This window comes from Hibiscus syriacus, unplaced genomic scaffold, assembly GCF_006381635.1.
Source record: "Hibiscus syriacus cultivar Baekdansim isolate YM2019G1 unplaced genomic scaffold, ASM638163v2 tig00110482_pilon, whole genome shotgun sequence".
NCBI lineage: Eukaryota > Viridiplantae > Streptophyta > Magnoliopsida > Malvales > Malvaceae > Hibiscus > Hibiscus syriacus.
The window spans coordinates 476093-497517 of NW_024062758.1; the positions used below are offsets into that span (position 1 = coordinate 476093).

The 21425-nt window shown below is 34.6% G+C and overlaps 1 pseudogene; it reads right to left on the reverse strand.

The window, feature by feature from the left end:
* Nucleotides 1–1965: 1965 nt before the first annotated feature.
* Nucleotides 1966–4436, reverse strand: LOC120128711 (annotated as a pseudogene).
* Nucleotides 4437–21425: the final 16989 nt, after the last annotated feature.

Below are 21425 nucleotides of genomic sequence, written 5' to 3' on the forward strand. Positions count from 1 at the left end.
AGTGAAACAAAAGACGACGACAGTGAAGAACAAATTTTCTTGCCAAGGCGAGTTTTAATCTCGCCAATCTGACGTTGTACGGGATAAAATTGTTGACGTCACATGGCCAGTTGTCCAACCTACCTCATGTGCAATCATGTTCTCATCAAGGAATTTGAGACCATCGCAAATTGCTATGTTATTCACAAAAAGAGTTTAACTTCAAGGGTATTTAAGAAATTTTCAAGGGCACTAAACCCTAAAAATTCTCAATATAAATATCTCATTATAACTCTTCATAAAGTGTTCAGAATCATAGAGAGAAATACCTTATGCTTGGAAAAAGGCGGTAGCGACTTACTCTTTTCCACTGTTTCCACTCGTCATCCTTGGTGCCCTCCATAGCCAAGCTTCGTCGGGCGGCAGCCAGGCCCTCGAGAGGATGGTGCGCTGGAGCAGTCATGGTGGTGGTGATGTCACGACAAAGCTCTGTTCTAGGAGTTTTTCTTCCTCTTGTTCTTTATTTTATTATTTTTTAAGGGTTTGTACTTAAAGATTGATTTTGGGATGATATCTACCACACCACGACTGTTTTTTGATGTTGGATGTGCTTAATGATACTTTATTCAATTGTTAATGAAATAAGTTTGTTTATGCTAAGTATTATTTGTTCATTGTTTTAATATTTGCCTTGACACTATAAGAGCTTCGAAGATTGACAAGTGCCTAGACAAAACACTCTTAGATTTTGTAGAGAGCTTTCGAGAGATTGTCATTCTTTTAGGAATAGATGCCTAAATTCGAGAGAGTTAGGGAAGATTTACGTGAACAACGAGACTAATCCGGGATGATAAGGTTCTAATCCGCCTTAGAGATAAAAGAGAGTTTCATTCGACTAAAAAAGATAAATGCTTGAGTATAGGCTAGCGCTACAGTTTACGCTGAGTATTGCCACAACAGTTTGACAACCAATGGTTGTAGTTTACGCTGAGTAGTATTGTCGTAGCAATAGTTTGTCAGGTTCCGTGTTAGAGATACTCTTAGGAACACTTAAGTACATCCTGTCGGGCAACATAGACATAACATACTAAATCATCCTAAACATAGAATAATTTCTCGTAGTAGCAAATACAACCCAGTGCTCCGTTAGAAGTTGATTGTGTGAGGTTACGAGTTTATTTCTAGAGTTTTGACAACTTAGCCTTGGCAACTTTATTTGTTTACCTTTGCATATTTTTCTTGTCTAGACAAAACTTTTCTACTCAATTCACTTACAATTTTTCTCGCTTCGACCATACTTGTTTTTTATCAGTTCATACCATTGGCCACTGCATATTTTCTTTATTCATTAGACTTAGATACTTAGGATTAGTTAGTGACATCCATTCCTAGCTATAACATCTTTTAAAAGCCCACAAATCCCTGTAGAGACGATACTCAACTCACTACTATATTATTTGCATCGAAAGTGTACACTGCACAAATTTATTTGCCTTAGCATATACCTTTACAAGTGATGAATTAGTTAATACCATTTCTTATACATTTAAATACAATTTTTAAATTTATACTATGATCAAGATAATATATAATATATATATATATATATATATATTACAAATACATTGATTACAATACTCATTTGGATGTACGAATAAAATATATTACGATTATATTAATCTTACGAAATTAAAAATATTAATAACTTATTTTATTTCTTGTGTTTTGTTTATTTAATCATTACTAGCATTTTGTTTTGCAAGTGCAAGTCAAAAAGTTGCAATTATCTGAATCAAATCATTTTTTTGTTTAATTTATAACATAAAAGAAATACTGTGTTTTAAATTGTGAAAAATAATTCATAATACTTAATTTTCATTTATGAGGAGAAATGGGATCAATCAATATTAACCTTTGAATTTGATAAATGTTTTTTCCCCTTCAATTTAGTCAAAAAATTTGTATAATCCTACAAAGCAATATGTAAATCCAAAAGAGCCATAAAATCATTAGATATACTGCTGTAGTGTGGTTTAAAAGTATGTGGCAGTAATGGTGATAAAACTAGTTTCTGAATCAAAGATGCAGCATATACCTCATCAACATGTATACAATATAGATGGGCAGATGGAGAGAACAAAATGTGAACAGACTCCATCACTCGAAGAGCCGGGCTCCCTTAGTTCTCAAGCTCACAAAAGATGGGATTAGCTTCGAGCTGTTCGGCAAACTTCTCGAGGATGTCTTTCACGAATTCTCTGAATTCCTCGCCCTCCACTCTTCTCATTCTCTATTTCGGAAAATACCGAATTGTAGAGAAGAATAACAGCTTCGTTGGATTCTGATGGTGGCAAGCCGATATCATCTCCATGTTTCTCCAAGTAACTCCTGACTAGCTTTGTCTTATGTAGCTCATCTTTTTCACTCTTTGTTTCCAACGAAACCCTCTCTACGACATCATTGAATTGCTTTTCGTCTCCCAACAGCTGCAATGTTTAAAGATGTAGACTTCAGAATTCATCCTTGAGTTCAAAAGTTCCATAATTCTCAACAATGAAAAACTAATTCCCCTACTATTTTGGATCAACCATGTTAAATATTCAAGTTTTTCCACTCTATGTTACTCGTACTTGGAGTGAGTACCGGATAAGAGTATGAATCCGACAAAGATATGTTCTCCCATGTATTTCCACATCCGTGTACAGATATGCATCAAATATGAGTACTTTAAGAAAAAAAAGAAGGGTCGGAGCAACATAGCTTCCGCTTATCCCATGCGAAATGAAATTTGAGGTTAAGCCATTTGGATGGATGCAAACCGTCTCCCTTTCTTTTCACGAATGATTAGAAACTTTAAGTAGCGATTACATGCTGAAATTCCAAAAACATATGATCTTCTATCTTCATATTACTACAAATATAAGAAGCAAAATATATCGTTTGTGATGTACCTTTCTGAGCTTAGAACCATTGACAACCTTGATGTTATGTATGACAACAACATGCTTTTCAGACAATGCATCAGCTGTTTGCTGCAGAATTAGCTGAAGTAATTCGGCGAATTGTGCTTGGCCCAGTTCTTCTTCCCCCTCGTCACCATGCTTTTTCAAGATGTCATTCAACATAGGAAATTCTGTTTAAACATTGGGAACCAACACAAAGATTAGATTCCAATACTACGAGAGTCACCCACGGAACAGGGAAATGCACTATTTATTTAAAAACTTTTTTGCCTAATTGCAGAGGCAATACACTACCAAAGTAATGGAACAGAATGGAAACAAGAGCCTTTCACGTCTGAACTTTTAGTCATTAACTCGAATGTCCGAACCGAGTTATATCAATGAATATATTCGAGTTACGGTGTAAAACATCAATTTCTCAGTTCTCACATAGCAATTGTCATTCTGGTGTTCAAGTTACGGTATCAAACATGCCATTTAGAATGACGGGGAGAAGAGTACAAAATAGACACAGGGGAATAGATCAAAGATCTTAATTGATTCCGAAACGATTCTCCTCATACGCTCGAACCAAGTTAGATTCACGAATACAATGTTCAACTTTTTGATACATAAACACTTCATCTGATGTAAGAAGTTCACTTATCACATAGCATCTCATTTTGGTGTTAAACTTACGATGTCAAACATGTCATCTAAAACGACGACATGTCAACCGAAGACCTTACCGATCCGCAACGACTTCACATTAAAATCAACATAAGAAAATAATGTGGAAATGAAAAGAGTAACCTGAAAATGGAGGAATTCCCATTTCAACGCCCATATGAACAAGTGCATTTCTTATTTCACTCTTGCAAATCTTCCCTTTATCTTCAATATCCATATCAGTAAACAAATTCTCTGCCAACATAGCATAATCATCTTCGTCCTCCATAATCATCTTCAAAGTTTTCCCATCCAATATTGACACCACTAATGGATCATCTAAACAAATCAACTAAAACCAGTTTCAATAATTCAAATCAAAATAACATGAAAGAACAGGAAAAAAAAACAGATCATAATTTTTTTTTCTAAAAGGTTGAAAAAAACTCAAATCAAAACCAGTTTAAAGTTTTTTTCTAAAAGGTTGAACTTTTATACATATAAATATCTTAACTACAAAGTTGACTTGATCACCACTTACCTTTCATCTCATCAGCAATGGCAGAGATGTAATCGGAGAGAAACTTGGACGCTTTATCTTTTTCGAACTCTTCTTGCCGGAACGTGACGTCGTCATCGTGATCATCGGATCCGGCGATGACACGAGAAAGAGCGGAAGCTTTAAGGTTTTGAGGCAATGAGAGGCCAAAGAGAGAGCTGGAGGCTTTGGAGTCAGCGATTTCAAGGAGGTGAGATCCACTGACGGCGCCGTTAAGCTCAGGTAAAGAGGGAATGAGTGACTGGAGATGGGTTCCGTCAAAGCACCATTAAACCTGTTTCCGACATCGTAAGAAAGAGAAAAGAGCTTGGGAAGATTCAGTTTCGGACAATGTAAAGACGTTTTGTTACATAGTTCGAGTTTGTGATTATAGTTTAGGATTTGTGTTTTGCTAAAAATATCATAAATGCCATATCCGATTATTCAATTGATGTTTACTTTTGAAAGTTTTTATCATAATTAGCTTATCAATATAAGTGTTTAAATTATATTATTTTTAATTAATGTCTAAAATATTTTTTATATAATCAGGTGTCTAACATTACAAACGTTATCAATTTAGGTGTTCGGACCATCAACGGCTTTAATTTTTTTCGTTAAGTGATATGTGTCACAATCTGATGATTTTAAAATTTATTTTTAAAAAAATATTAAATATATTATTATATTTATAAAAAAATCTAATATCTCTTAAATTATAAAAAGTCCCAAAATCCCTAGTCATACGTCGTCCTAGTTGTTGCTGATTGATCGACAGAATCGCGTGCGATCGCAATTTTCATCCTAGAGTTCGCGAGATATAAAACATTGATTCATCGTTGATCGACTTTTTATTGATCACGATTTTATAGGGTTTTTGTAGCTAGGGGAGATGAGGTCGGGTGGAGCTTTGTCAACGGTAAAAGGTGGTGGTCGGCGTGGGTTTAGGGGTTGAAATGAAGGTTTTTAAAGTTTTAGGGTTATTTTAAATTTTGTGTTTTCTTTTTAAAAATATATAATTTAATCTTTTTAATTTTAAATAAAAAATTTAAAATTATCAGATAGTGACATGTGTCACTTAACGGGAGAAATTAAAACCGTTGACGATCCGAACACCTAAAGTGATGACGTTTGTAACGTTAGGCACCATAATGACTTAAAAAAATACTTAGGCTCGTATTCAAGAAAAGTAATATAGTTTAGATACTTATTTTTCTATTAAGTCTTTTAGATAGTATAAATCAAGCAACCTTGCTAATTAAAAGTATGATTGTTATCTTTAAAGATTTTTAAGTTTGAACATAATGTATATTAGGTGTGTTTGATTTCATTATTAAATGGGTTAAAAGTCTTTTTGAATAGATATTATCTTTTAGGCTTGAGTATAAAATAAATGTTCGAATTATACCTCTTTTTTCTAATAAGTGCCTAAATTATTTTTTGATTATTCAGGTGCCTAAAGTTATAAACGTAACCACTTTAGACACCTAAAGTTAGAAACGTAACCACTTTAGACCCTTGACGTTAGAAACATTATTATTTAGGTGCCTCGGTGCTAACGACCGTTAAAAAAATCTTGTTAAGTGATACGTGTCACAATCTGATAATTTTAAAATTTTATTTAAAAAAAAACTTAAAAATATCTTATTTTTTAAAAAACCCAATTTTTTTCTCTAAAATACCATAAAAACTTATACTTTTAAAATATCTTATTTTAGACACATTTACTCTAACTCTAATTGTTGATCATCTCCAGCCACCCATTCACAGGTGGTGGGCTACCCATACGTCGCTGACCACCCACTAAACAGTTACAACTCTTAATATCATCCTAAACTCAATCCTTAAATTCATTTGATCCATCGTGATAATTGAATGTGGAAATCGGTCCCTTGGTCATTTGATCGGCCGGTCATTTGCCCAAACGATCAAAACCCTAAAATTAAAATGACGAATTCAGGAGTGGGGAGGGAGGGCAGGGGAAGCACAACTGTGCAGGGTTTTTTTAATAATATTATTTTAAAAAATAAAACATTTCAAAATTCCAGGTTGTGACACATGTCACTTGACATACCTTTTTAACTGCTGTTAGAATCAAGACACCTAAAATAATAATGTATGTAACGTCAAACACATAAAATAGTAACGTTTATAACTTTAGGCATTTAGATAGGCCAGAAAATAATATAGACACCTATTAAAAAAAAGTATAATTTGGAAATTTATTTTATACTTAAGTCTATCTTTGATCATTAGATTAATTAAAAAAATTATTTTGAATAAACTTCATTTTATTATTTAATTAGGATAATTGAATTTGTATCAGTTGAAAAAAGTTACAAAGTATTATCTTAAATTTAGTGAAGTAAAGTATGAAAATGTTTTATTAAACTAAGTTATAAAAAATAAATGCAATAGATATCTAAGCTGTGAACAAGTATATTTATTTATGTTTTCTCTGTTCTAATTTAATCTTTATATTACTATATTAATTATTTTAAAACAACACTGATATTTTTTAAATAATTCAATTTAATTTTCAATTTTTTACATAAAATATTATAAAAGTATATTAAATAAATTTAGGTGTTAATGGACGCCAAAATTTATAAGGTGGCTCTTAAGTTCCTTTTATGTGAAAATAACAATCTAAATAATAAAGTGTAGTTTGTTGTAATTTCCAGTGGAAAGAGGGTAAAGAAATAGATTCAAATTGCGGTCGCGGTCACGTTTATCACGATTGTAGCCATAGCGGACGTTATTGCGAGTATATCGTAAAGCAGTCCTACCACTATTTCGACGCTATCGCTGTCACATACCGTTATTTAAAATCCTGGGGTAAAGAGAAAGAATGGGTATACCAGCTTTTAGGCAGAAATTTCTCATTAGGGCCAGAACTAGAAATTATTATAGCCGGGCTAAAATAATTTTTTATTTTTTATAAATACAATTTTTTTTATAATTGAGAGAGACCTAATAAATTTTTCTTTCTTTATTTTTAATATATATATATATAATTAATAATTAAAAATATAATTGACGGGCCCAGGATCCTCTTACACTCCCCTTGGTTCCGCACATGTTTCTCATGAACTTTCAAACGTGAACGTTGGTGTAAACATTTTTCATTGAATTAATTACCCCTTCGGATTAGCAGGTCGTATGTTGTTCAAGATGATGTATGGCAAATTATTTGAAAGTTTCCGGTGAAGGTAAATATATTACTGTAACATAAAATATTAAAAGTAATTAATATGATAAAAATTATTGTATAACAAATTAAAAGTTATTTTATTGTGACACTAAAATTCAGTTGATATTTTTTTATGTTCATATTAGGGGTGAAAATGAGTTACAAAGTTTAAACATGTTTATATTAATATATTTGTGATTAGAGACCGATGAATACAAAAGGATTGACCCTTTTAACCCAGTTCGAGCCAGCAATCTCCAAGTCGATACATCTTTTAACGAAAAGGCCCATGAACCAATAAACAAACCACATCTTCTACTTGAGCCTCTAATCTCGGACGTCAAGCCCCAATGCTGCCATCAAACCACTGGCTTTTGTGCTCCCAAATTCAACTCTTAATTAATCAAGTCTAATTTAATTAGTTATGACTAAAAGGAAACTCACCCACTCTCTTTTGAAAGTTGTACATGCACATGTTCAAACAACTTAAAAAAGTTGCTCATGTGTCTATGTCCTAATTTTGCGGCTATTATCAAAAGTTACAAATTACAAATTAATAAGAATCGTCATTTAAATTTTGATTCACACTGGATTTCGGATCCCTACTTCCACTCGTAAAAGAAATCGAGGACAGTCTCATAGAAAACGTCGGTAACAATACTAACCTATGCAATTTTGGACTTCGAAATTATAACCCAAAAATTTTCCACCGGAATCTCATCACCATTTTTTTTTGCTGTAAAATGCTTTGTTTTTCCTTCTTCAAACTTTAAGTTTACTAAGAGGAAAGAAGTGAATCTCGTAACTGCAGAGCCATGACTGCTACCAACATCTTCCCTCAACCTGGGGTTCAATCCCAAAACCAACATGTAAAATATCAGGGCCCACAAGAAAATTAAAGTCATTATCCCCCATAACATGTGGCACTTAAACTAAGGTACATGACAACGAAAATCTAAAATGATAATGAATGAATTAAATGAGTGATAAACTGTCCAAGACTCGATTGTCAATTTGATCCTAAAGGAGAAGAGCCTTTTAATCCTTCAATTATTAACTGCACTATACCCTCGTTAACTTTGAACCGTCGAAAGATGTATGTAATAACTCTGAGGATCCCATAGATCATCTATCATAGTACAAAATTTATATGGATATTCTAAGACCTTCCAATAAGCTTAAATGCAACATCTTTTCAACCACCCATTGTTTGTCAAAAATTGCATAGTAAACTCGCTCAAAACGAGACTCTAATACCAGCAAGGATCATCATACCAACAGATAAGGCAAAACAAATCCCGACCTACCATTAACAGTAGAAGGCGTACCTGAATTGTCGCATTAACACAATTAACTACCAGGTGATCACAAATAATTGTCATGTTAGTACTGTAATAATCAACTACGATTTATGTGGATCAAAAGGTAACGTTGATACAATTTAAAAAGTTCAAAGACTAAATAGATACAATTAAAAATAAGGAACAACATTAGTGATTTGCAGCGACTATGAGAACATAATTACCCTTTAATAAAAAATATATTATATTAATCTCAATCTCATATATTTCTTAATCCAATTAAGAACGGAAAAAAAAATCTTTTTAAGCTTATTCATGGGGAATATAGAACGAGACCTTACCGTTTCATCGAACTGGCATATTCGATGATCATAAATTCTATTGCCACTTATGGACCAATTCATTTCCACGATTTACATACATATATAGTATATATATTTCTTCGGCTGGAGGACTGGTCCGCGATGAAGGGGAATGGATACGTGGATTCACCATACAAATTGGTAACACCAACAGCTTATTAGCGGAACTTTGGGGAGCTCGACAAAGCCTCATAATAGCATAAGAGCATAATAAGAGACGGACACATTATTTTATATTAAAGGGGTGAACTTGAATTTAGAGAGACGAAGTTGAATTTTTAAAATTTTAAGGGATGAATTTAAACTTATAAAATTTCAAAGTGAAAACAGATATTCAAAAATTACATAAAAAACTTCTAAAATATATAATAATTTTAAATTTTCGTCCATCGTGCAGCTTAATATAACAAGTCTATTTTCAAGATAAGAGCCAGATGTGAGTGGAAGGATGACCTTGAAAGCATAAAAAACTACAAGAAAAAACCTGCATTAAGACACAGAAATTTAGCGCCGTTAATTTTATCGGCGCTGGTATTGTCTGCGCTTCTTACGGTGTTTTTTCTAGCGGCGCTTAAAAACGCCGCTAAAACTCTATTCTAAAAAAATCCTAATATATATTAACAAATGCTATAGATGAAGCACGCGAATGTAAAAGCTGAAATTACCCACATAGATAGAAACATACCCTTAATCAAATCTTCTAAAAAGAACAAAACTTAACACGATAAGTATTCAGGAAAATAGAAAGGGTTTTCTTTTAAAAAAATTATTAATTAGGGTTTTGTTCATGTTGCCACGGACAGATGAAGGTGCCATATGATCTAGTCTCTCCGTTGAAGGTTTAAAAATGGAGATCACTCGCTGACTAGATCATGCTGGCAGCTTCGGCTATCAATGGTGCATGAACCCTTTTCTTTTGCGTAAGTATGCTGCCTTGGAGGCTCGTTTGATAAGAAGGTGAGATGAGGATATAAATACAAACAGGGAGACTTCCTTTATCCCTAAGTTACAACTTCTTTTATACAATAAAACCAGAGGGCTAGTTGAAAGTGTGGTTCTAAATGAGAGAATCACCCCAACTTCTTTTTATCAAACTAATGTAGCTTTTAATAAAAATAATTAGTTTTTGATGGATGAAAGTTCGACTTTGTGTTGGTTTTAAAATATGGTGATTATGTTATGTAGATAGATTCACACATGAATATGTAAATGGTGGGGGAATCATCACACCAACTCAAACCCATTAACTAGGCTATAATTTTAAATCTTCTTTCTTTATCTTATACTAATAATGTGAACTAATCATTACCTACTGCCCTTGGCAATAGGTTTTAGTGAAAAAGGGGTTTCATTTCGAGGGAAATGTGTTTAGGGTTTCGGACAGCAATGGAGGGGAAGCTGATGTATGTTTCAATGGTTCATATGGCTCTAATCTCATCTAACGGCTGAAAATGAATGAAGGTTGATCCAAGAAGCTGATTTTAGATCAAGCAGCAGCTAAGGGGATTCAAAAAATTTCGATTAACATACGTTATCATATAATTAGATAATAAAATTTATTAAATTAAATTAAAATTAATATCAAAATAATTAGATATATAATAACAATGATCATATGTAATTGATATCATTTTGATAAAAATGATTAACTGACAAAATAATAGATATGGTTAAATTAAAATGATTCAATAATTAAGTGGTTATGCTTACAGTTTACCTTGTTATCAGTTTTTTTCTTATTATAAAAAATTTAGATCAAGGGTGGTTCCCCTATTCTAGGGTCAGGACATACCTAAGACCATTAAGATTTATATAGAATTTACATATTCTTATCAGAGTGACGGTGGTAAGATTCAAACTGACCTTAAAGCTCATATTCTTAAACTCCAACCACTTGTACCAACACTCTTTAGCACCTTATTATCAGTTTTTGGACAATAACCTCTAATAGTCTTTCCTAAGATGACAATGAGTAGGGTTGGATTGGGTTTTTGGTCAACTGACCCAATCCGAAAATATATATCCTCCATCTTAACACGATTCGAATTCAAAAATTTTCGATTAACATACGTTATCATATAATTAGATAATAAAATTTATTAAATAAATTAAAATAATATCAAAATTAGATATAATAACAAGGATCATATATGTAATTGATATCATTTTGATAATTAAATGATATAACTGACAAAATTAATAGATCGGGGGTTAAATTAAAATGGTTCAATAATTAAGTGGTTATGCTTACAGTTTACCTTGTTATCAGTTTTTTTCCTATTATAAAAAATTTAGATCAAGGGTGGTTCCCCTATTCTAGGGTCAGGACATACCTAAGACCCATTTAAGATTTATATATGAATTTACATATTGCCTTATCAAGAGTGACGGTGGTAAGATTCAAACTTGACCTTACAAGCTCATATTCTTAAACTCCAACCACTTGTACCAACACTCTTTAGCACCTTGTTATCAGTTTTTGGACAATAACCTCTAATAGTCTTTCCTAAGATGACAATGAGTAGGGTTGGATTGGGTTTTTGGTCAACTGACCCAATCCGAAAATATATATCCTCCATCTTAACACGATTCGACCTGAAAAATATATATATCTTCTACTCGATTTTTGGTCAACCTTGACTAGCTGCAAGATAATGATTTAATTAAAATAATAATATTTTTTAAAAGAAATTATCTTGTTATCCCCAGGTCAAGTTGGAATTTTTCATCCTTCACCTGAACCCAACTTAACTCGAATATGATTTTTTTAAATCTAACCCTATCAGATCGGATTAAGTTGAAACCTGTCAGTTTGAGGTTAGATTACCATCTTAGTCTTTCCAACGAAGTAGTGATCTTTCTGGTTATGACGTGTCTAACTGAAGACCATGTGATAATGCACTAACATCAAGATTATGACTAATGGCTGAGGAGCACCAACAACACAAGCCTCAGTAAATGAAAGAAAAAAAAGAAAAAAAAAAAAGAGAGACCAGAGGATTACAACAATAAATTGAACATTAATTCAATTTACTTTAGCATCCGGTTTTTGTTAAACAACAATGTTGTTACTTTTCAAACGAAATTGAGAATACCTCATGACTATTCCTTAAAAACATTTTAACCATATTTAAATCCAACTAACAATCGTATAGGTTCGAGTTGGTTTCAGTTTTAGGTTCACCGAGATATACGACCCTATCCCCGATGATGTCGGGATATCGATCATCAAACACGCGTTCCACAGAGGAATTACAACAATAAATTGAACATTAATTCAATTTACTTTAGCATCCGGTTTTGTTAAACAACAATGTTGTTACTTTCAAACGATTTTAATTAGAGAAAATTACCTCAGTGACCAAAAATGCCTTATAATATACGTTTTAACAACTTTTTGGATTTGCCAAAATGACCAACTAAATTGCAATGCGATCGATAATTCGCAACGCGATCTTCGGTATCACAAATCAGTTTCCAGATTCGCAACGCGATTATGACTATCGCATTGCGATTTCCCAAATTCGCGTTGCGATTTTCCTAATTCGCAATGCGAATACGTAAATCGCAACGCGAATTTGGAAAATCACAATGCAATTACGTAAATCGCAATGTGAATATGTAAATCGCAACGAGATTCTGACTATCGCAATACTGAATTTCAAATTCGCAACTCGATTTCTGAATTCGCAACAAGTTTTAATTTCGCAACACAAATGTTTTGGGTATAACTACGCAGCAGAAACAACTCATAACCTAAATCCCTAAATCGCAACTCTTCCATCTCCATCTATCACTCTCTCCGGCGACATCCGTTCCTATATCCAACGACATCATTCCCATCCGGCAACAGGTTTTAGTTTCGCAGCTCGTTTGCTTAGTAAATTAATTTACAATAATGAATCATCTAATGTTGATCATGTTTGGATAGATTTGTGTTTTGGAGGGTCATGAGAGAAGTTCATGGTGTTTTACAATATATGCCTTTACCATGAATCTTCAACTATCATTAAAAAGTTAATTATGAAACTCTAATTACGTGTTGCAAATAATTGAATTTAGCCCCTAAGTGGATTAGGATATCTTATCAGAGAAATGGTAAAGTTTATTTGTTAACCGACAATGAAGATGTTGAACGTTCATTGCTTACATTAGTGTTTCAAGTGATGATGTTACATTATATGTTGTTGAACCTAGAAGTAGTGAAGTTGGGTCAGTAGCAGTAGTAATCAACTAGTTTTCAACCCCAGTTTATGGTGCTCAAATTTAATGGTTCACCACAATTTCATCACCAAGCAATATTGTTTCACCACATTTCCAATACCAAACAGAATCTCAAACCCAACATTTCCTTATCCAAATCTCATCAACTTTCAGCACCAAATTCCAGTTTTCGTATGACCGGTTAGACGATGAGAGCCAACAGAAAAAATTGTGAGTACTAGTCAGTATTCGAAATTTGATCTTGGTCAATACCCGGACTTTGATATTGGTCTACTCGGATTTTGATGATTTTTCGAAGAAGAAACAGACCCTGCGTGTAATGATTTTGATATTGGTCATACCCGAATTTTGATGATGAAACAGCCGTTGCCGAGGAAGATGTTGTGATGATAATGGAGGAAGTTACAATGAACATGTTGAACATCCATTCTGTAATTCATATAACACTGAAGAAGAAAAAAAGAAGAAGAAATCCCCAAGTCCCCGAAGAAAATGCCACGGGAGTATAACTGTATATGTCAGATTACTTCAGATACCGGAAGAAGAGTGGTAAAGATAGCAGTTGATTGTACACAAAATTATTCGTATCAAGAAAGATGATGTTTTGATAAAGAAGACTGAAGATAACTTTGTATACGAATGTGGAAGATGGCTATCAACTAAAAGTTAATCAAGCAAAGATCGTTTCGAAACAAGGTGTATGATTGAACTGTATGTGGTGTATGATTGCAAGAGGATAAAAGATTGTGAAATGTTTCAAGTTTGGACTTTTTTGATAACATACATGTTCTAGAACCCAAGTTTTTCCTCACCATAGACAGGCAAACAAAAAGTGTTGGTGGTTTTTTGGCTGAGTTAATGTTTTTGAATGGTAGGGTATATCGGGGACATGAAATTATGACTGACATGAATGCTCGGTTCAAGATTAGTATCTCATATTCTTAAGCTGGAGAGCCAATATTATGCCTTGGAATTGTTGAGGGGTCGCCAGAAGCATCGTTTGCCCAACTGTCGCTTATTGTCACAATTTAAAGCTGAAAATCCTGGGTCGGTAACTCATATCAAAACAGATAGAGATGGACGCTTTGAGTTGTTTATCGCCATTGGTGCTGCGGTTAGTAATCATATAATTTTGTTGACTCATTTTTGTTAGTTACATGCATTTCACATTTAAATGATTATATTTCTTGTGTATGATTTTGTGGATTCGTTCGTTTTAATTGCATGTGCCCAGTTATTATAGTTGACGGAGCACATTTAAAGGTCGATACCTTGGTAAACTTATTAGCAATAGCCATGGATGCTAACAATGGGATACTGCCAATAGCTTACGGGGTTGGCAAATCTAAACCTCTGATTCATGGACATGGTTTATGGGGTATCTTAGGGATTGCTAGGTCCTATTAGCAATCTGACAATCATATCCGATAGGGCAAACTCAATTGACAACGCTGTTAGAAGGTGTTTCCCAGATGCTTTTCATGGACTTTGTGGTGTTCATTGTATAGAAATCTAAAATCAAGGTCTGTATAAAAATCACAAATGGACATACTGGAAGGCTGTAAAGCTTATCAAGAAGTGATTTTAATAAGCATATAAATGTTTAAGACGTGTTTTGCCTCATGTGCTCAAACACTATAAATGTTTGAAAGATGGTCAAGAGTACATCAACTTGGAGCAAGATATGGTTTCATGACGTCTAATATGCAGAATCAATCAACGCTCTAAGTCGTCATTCCCGGAAATTACCCATTACTATGTTAATGGAGTTTTTCGAGCCTCTCTTCAACAGTGGTACTATAAGAAAAGAAACCATGCAGGTATTATTTCTTTAAATTCGTAACTATATATGTTTTTACTAGTATTATTTATTTAAATTTACAGGAACATTGGAACATCGTGTTACACCATGGACAAAAAAAGATAACGAAACGTGTTGTGAAGTCAACGTCATGGAGATTTGAACCATGTTCAACACTTTTTTGAAGTACTGATAATAACTAAATGGGCTTGTCGATCTAAATGCAAAGACGTGTAGTTGTATGAAATGGCAAACATCTGGTTATCCGTGTAGCCATGTTATAAAAGTTTTCTTCTCTAAACCAAGATGATTCAAGCGCATACGCTATGGATTGCTACACTACATAAGTATATCGACAGACTTATAGCGAGATGTTTACCCTATTCCACATCCTTCTGAGTGGGACATACCAGATGACTTACAAACATTTTGCCACCAGCCATGGACAGAAGGCTACCTGGCCGACCAAAAGTCACGATCGTATACCGTCTAAGGGTGAAGAGAAGAAGAGATCGACATGTAGTCGGTGCAGGAAAGGTCATACAAGGTTGACATGTGGATCACCAGTGCCATCACAATCATCTTTTCCTCTACCAAAATATGGATCCTCATCAAAATCCCAATCACAACCGGCTTCACCTTTTGGGAGTGTTAACTTAGTGATTTTTAAATGCAAACGTTGTATTAGTGTATATTATGTGTGAACTTTTAACATTTTCAGTTAGGCATATATTAGTAACTTGAGTTTAACATTGCTATGATAGTTCAGTTATCACTTATTAGACATTCATTTGACTATCGTAACGCAGAAATCGCAACGCGAATATGACTATCGCAACACGGAAATGACTATCGCAATGCGGAATTGACTATCGCAACGCGAAAATGACTATCGCAATGAGAGAATCGCAATGCGAAATGAAAATCGCAATGCAAAATTAGTTTCGCGTTGCGATTTTCATTTTCGCATTGCGATTCACTCGTTGCGATTTTCATTTCGCATTACGATTCTCTCATTGCGATAGTCATTTCCGCGTTGCGATAGTCTGTTTTGCATTCAACATAATGCATATTGAAATCAATAAATCAACTATTACATTTCAATCAATAAAACAAGCACAAATATTATGTACAATCAATTAAACAAATCAACATTTACAAATCATCTTTAAAAATCAATTAAACAATCAAAAAATAATATAAATCAACTTTGCACCCTACATCCATTTCACGCAGCTCACTCAGGATTAACCTGCAAACCAAACATTGAATCAACAACACTTTCTACATCTAAACCTACAAACAGCAAATTATTGAATTCTAGCTACTTAACCAAACATTTCAACCAAAAAGAGTAATATGTTTAACAACACTTGCATTTGACTTACAAATTGTTTATGGACACTTTCATACGCGGATGCAGGTAGGCAGCGTCTCACATATATCGCTCTAGCCATAAAATGCCAAAACCATAAGCCTACTGCACCTCTATCTCTATCGGTGGGAGGTAGAAAATGTGTACTTCCTGTCGTCAAACGCTCCAAGTACATGCATACGAGGACCACAATCCCCTCTGGCTTCATTCGTTTTGTGGCGCAGTCGTCTCTGATAACTGTAACATTGAACTTCTTGGCTTCTTGTTTCCAGACTTAGTCCATAATCAATTGCATCCAAGAATTTAGCCAAATGAGAGCTCCATCCCTTAATCATATCTCTCAATCAGACAATGATAGTAATTTATCATGATGTCATATACTATTGTCTTTAGGGATGGGAGCTGAAGCTCGACGAGAAGCCAATGAGTACGGTCCAAAACAGGGATAACACCTGTATCGAAATGTAATAATTCAATTGCGCACTTATTTTGAACACCTTTAAAATATTTAAACAAAATACTAACCTTATCGACCCCACCAGCAAGATAAAGTTTAGCTTGTCCATTAGCCAACACATGATTTTGTTGTGATTCTTCAAGTGAACTACGTGAAAGACGTCGGCATAATTGTATATCGCATTTTTTTAATATTTTTCTCAATTCCTTACAATTAGAAGACGTGTCACCGATGCATCAATATGCTGTTTTAAAAAAGACATATATTAGTGAATTACATAAATTTTAAAAAAATTATCAAACTGAATATAAGACTTACCCCCCATCGAATAGCCGTTGTCTTCAACCCCTAATAATACACTCCACCAAGATCGTTCAATCAACAAATGCATATTATCGTTGAGTTTGTATATGTCATGGTAACACCCTTGGCTCCGCTCATGTAGATAAAATCACTACGTTAGCCCAAAGGGTATTATCCGAATTGTTTCCGGTAGTTGTTTCCTCTCCACTTCATCTGCCGGAATGGTACTGGCCGGTAACTTATACGAAAGCCAATAGTCATCCATCATGTTCGGCACGTGAGGGGGCTTCTCAATAATTCGATATATTACGCCGTGTGAATCGGGCTCTAGAATGTTGGGAGGGACCTCTTCAACGATGACAGTGGCCTCTTGAACGGGGAGGGGACACTGAGGGATAGGGGCCTCTTGAACGATAGGGAGGCTCTTGAACGATGAGAGGTGAGTCGGGCTTTTTCTTACGGATTCTTCGCACTATTGGGGTGAACGGAGACGTAATGGCACGTGCACGCAGTCTGATGCGTGAACTCCGTCTTGCAAGAAAAACCCGACGTAGAGAATCCACCTTAGCGGGCCGCTAAAAATAAATTAATACATAAATTAGTAAATAAACAGACATGATATTAGACAGTGAGAACAAAGATAAATATATTTCAAACTTGCACGGTATTCACCCAAGTCATTATTATATCATTGTTCACCAAATGCATCAGATAACATTCCAGAAGTAAGCACTTTATAAACATTTAAAATGACAACAATAGGTTTAGTGCAGGTTCAATGACAACATAAAGAGTAGTAGTTTATTCTGAAACTTAAATTTTCAACACTGTGAAGTTAGTATTTGTCTTTTGGTTGAAGTAATGCAATTCATTAAAGTTTCAATTTGCAGAAGAAGAATAGAATCTGAAACTTAAAATCGCAACGCGAAAATGACTATCGCATGCGAAAATGACTATCGCAATGCGAAAATGACTATCGCATGCGAATTGACTATCGCAACGAGAGACGCAATGCGATTTTCAATTCGCATTGCGATTCTTTCGTTGCGATAGTCAAATTCGCATTGTGATATTCATTTTCGCATTGCGATAGTTATTTTCGCATTGTGATAGTTATTTTCGCATTGCGATAGTCATTTTCGCATTGCGATAGTCATTTCGCATTGCGATTCTCTCGTTGCGATAGTCATTTTCGCATTGCGATAGTAAACTATTCTTCTTCTGCAAATTGAAACTTGAATGGATTGCATTACTTCAACCAAAAGACAACCAAAAACAAAATACTAACTTCACAGGGTTAAAGAATAAACAGTTAAACAGTATTGGCAGCAACCGAATGAATTTACTTAACAATCTAAGTGAAATTACGAGTAAATTTATCATTAAGTTAAATATGAAAAATATTAAACTTACCTTGTTGCGTAGAGTATGAACCTCGTTCTGCAATGATGCTACAATCTCACGTAGAGCTGCTACCTCACCACGTAAAGTAGACACCTCAACACGCCATGCACCATTGTCATCGCGTAAAGTACCGACCTCCTCACGCAAGGCATTTACCTCATTACGTAACTCCCCTAACTCATCCTGTGGAGGTGGAGGTTGAGGTGGACAACATGGAGATAAACGTCGTGGCATCTTTGCCGGTCGCCTATCATGAGGTGATGGTGGAGAAGAGGCTCGATGATGTGACAAAATAGGTGATGACTCTCGTTGTGGAGGTGTATATTCGGGTCGATCAGGTGATGGCTCTGGGTGAGGTGATGGCTCTCGAAGTGGTTGTTGATCATCATCCGTGCCATCAAAAAAAAGCTTACTAGCTTGCCACCAATCAGTGGCAAGCTCAGCTTCCGTGGGTGTCAGCCTCTGTAATGGAGTGTTGGCCTCCTAACAATATAAAAGCTCAAACAAAGTTAAACATGTACTAGTAATAACTTGTTTATAAACATATGGTAGTATTTGTGTTAACTTACATTATTTATTGTAGTATACGGTAGTAAATCTTCCTATTGCTGCAAGGACCGTTTCCTCTTCCAGGAAATAGCCCTAGGAATATCATTAGAAGTTTTAAATGCATATGTCTGTATGGAGGGAAATGCCTCAAATATCCAAATCTACAAACAATATAATAACAAACATTAGTAATTGTTAAAGAATTAATTATAATTTTGGAAACATTATATAAAAATTATTACCTTAAAGGCCCAAATAAATCCTGACAAAGTGTATTTGGAACCATCGCCACGCAAACTTTTTCGATCATTAAAGGCAGACGACAACTTATTCCATGTAGCTCTCCATAGATACAAACCCCACGGAAATAGGTTCCATGCATTTAGGTCATCTACCAATTTAATTAGATCATTAGGAATAGGTTGTCGGGCCTCTCTCCCTAAAAAGCCGGCTTGCAAAAGTATTAGAAGGCATACTCGGACAACATCGACGTCATCCATCTGAGTAAAACCATATTTCTTATTCAATAATCTCGTCAAGTCTTCCACGTGTAAATTCGACTTCTCCGTTGACTGCTCAGGAAAAACCCGGGAAAACCATGATAGGCGGGTAATATGTCTAGTGTACCGATCTACATCATCGTGTCCGAAGCGTAGACCGGTGATTAAGCAAAACTCCTCCCGCCCAAAACACGTATACGCCGGTGGAAAATCAAACTATATCTCTTCATCACGACATTGTATAGTCTCTGGTAGATCGCTAGTCATGGTTTGAAGAAACAGATGGGTCAACATAGCATCTCCACCCGGATGTTGTACTTTCAGCCATGGCCCGAAGCAAGTATCCTCAAATATTTTTCTTTGTGCAGGTGAAAGCTTCGACGCAATTGTTTTGGCCAGGCTTACTTTATTTCTTAAGGTCAATTGAGCCGAATAAAAGTTCTGCAAAAACAATAAACATACCAATTTAGATATACCAAAAACTACACTGTGAAGATATGAACAATAAAGAGTAGTAGTTTATTCTTCAAACTTAAAGTTGCAACACTGTGAATTTAGTTTTTTTTTTTAAGTAATGCAATTCATTCAAGTTTCAATTTGCAGAAGAAGAATAGTTTCTGAAACTTTTAATCGCAACACGAAAATGAAAATCGCAACACGAAAATGAATATCGCAACGCGAATTTGACTATCGCAACGCAAGAATCGGAACGCGAAATGAAAATCGCATTGCGATTCTCTCGTTGCGATAGTCAAATTCGCATTGCGATAGTCATTTTCGCGCTGCGATTCACTCTTTGCGATAGTCATTCTCGGTTTCAAATACTAAAATTGATAGAAACTTGAATTGATTGCATTACTTCAACCAAAAGACAAAACAAAGACAAATACTAACTTCACAGGGTTAAAGACTAAACAGTTTAGCAGTATTGGCAGCAATCGAATGAATATAATAAGCAATCTAAGTGAAATGGTTAATCTATTATTGAAAACACCAGTAAACTTATCATCAATTTCAATATGAAAAACTTAATAATAATGCAAAAATTTCAAAATAAAAATAATTAAAAAAACTAACCCTTGGTGGTTGATTTGGTTGATTTTCCATTTCTGACCGTGAATGATTTCGCCGGAGATGGAGACTGTTATCGTCGTGGGGACTGATTTCGTCGGAGATGTGGACGGATGTCGCCTTAGAGAGTGAGAGATGGAGATGAGACTGAGTTGTGATTTAGGGTTTTAGGTTATGAGTTGCGATTACGGGATATACTGTAGACGGTTCAGTGTTCTGATATATTAATATATTCGTGTTTGGAATTTGAAAAAAAATACGCGTTAATACGAATGGCATATGTAAATCGCATTGCGATTTACGTATTCACATTACGATTTACGTAATCGCATTGCGATTTACGTATTCGCATTGCGATTTACGTAATCGCATTGCAATTTTCCAAATTCGCATTACGATTTACGTAATCGCATTGCGATTTACGTAATCACATTGCTATTTTCCAAATTCGCGTTGCGATTTACGTATTCGCATTGCGAATTTGGGAAATCGCAAAGCGATAGTCAGAATCGCGTTGCGAATCTGGAAACTGATTTGCGATACCGGAGATCACGTTGCGAATTATCGATCGCATTGCGATTTAGTTGGTCATTTTGGCAAATCCAAAAAAAAAAGTTGGTTAAAATAATATATTATAAGGTATTTTTTATCACTGATGTTATTTTCTCTTTTAATTATAACAAATAAATAGAATAAATTCTTTCGGACGACATAATTAAAATCCTGAAACAAATCTTATGTTCACAACAGATCACAA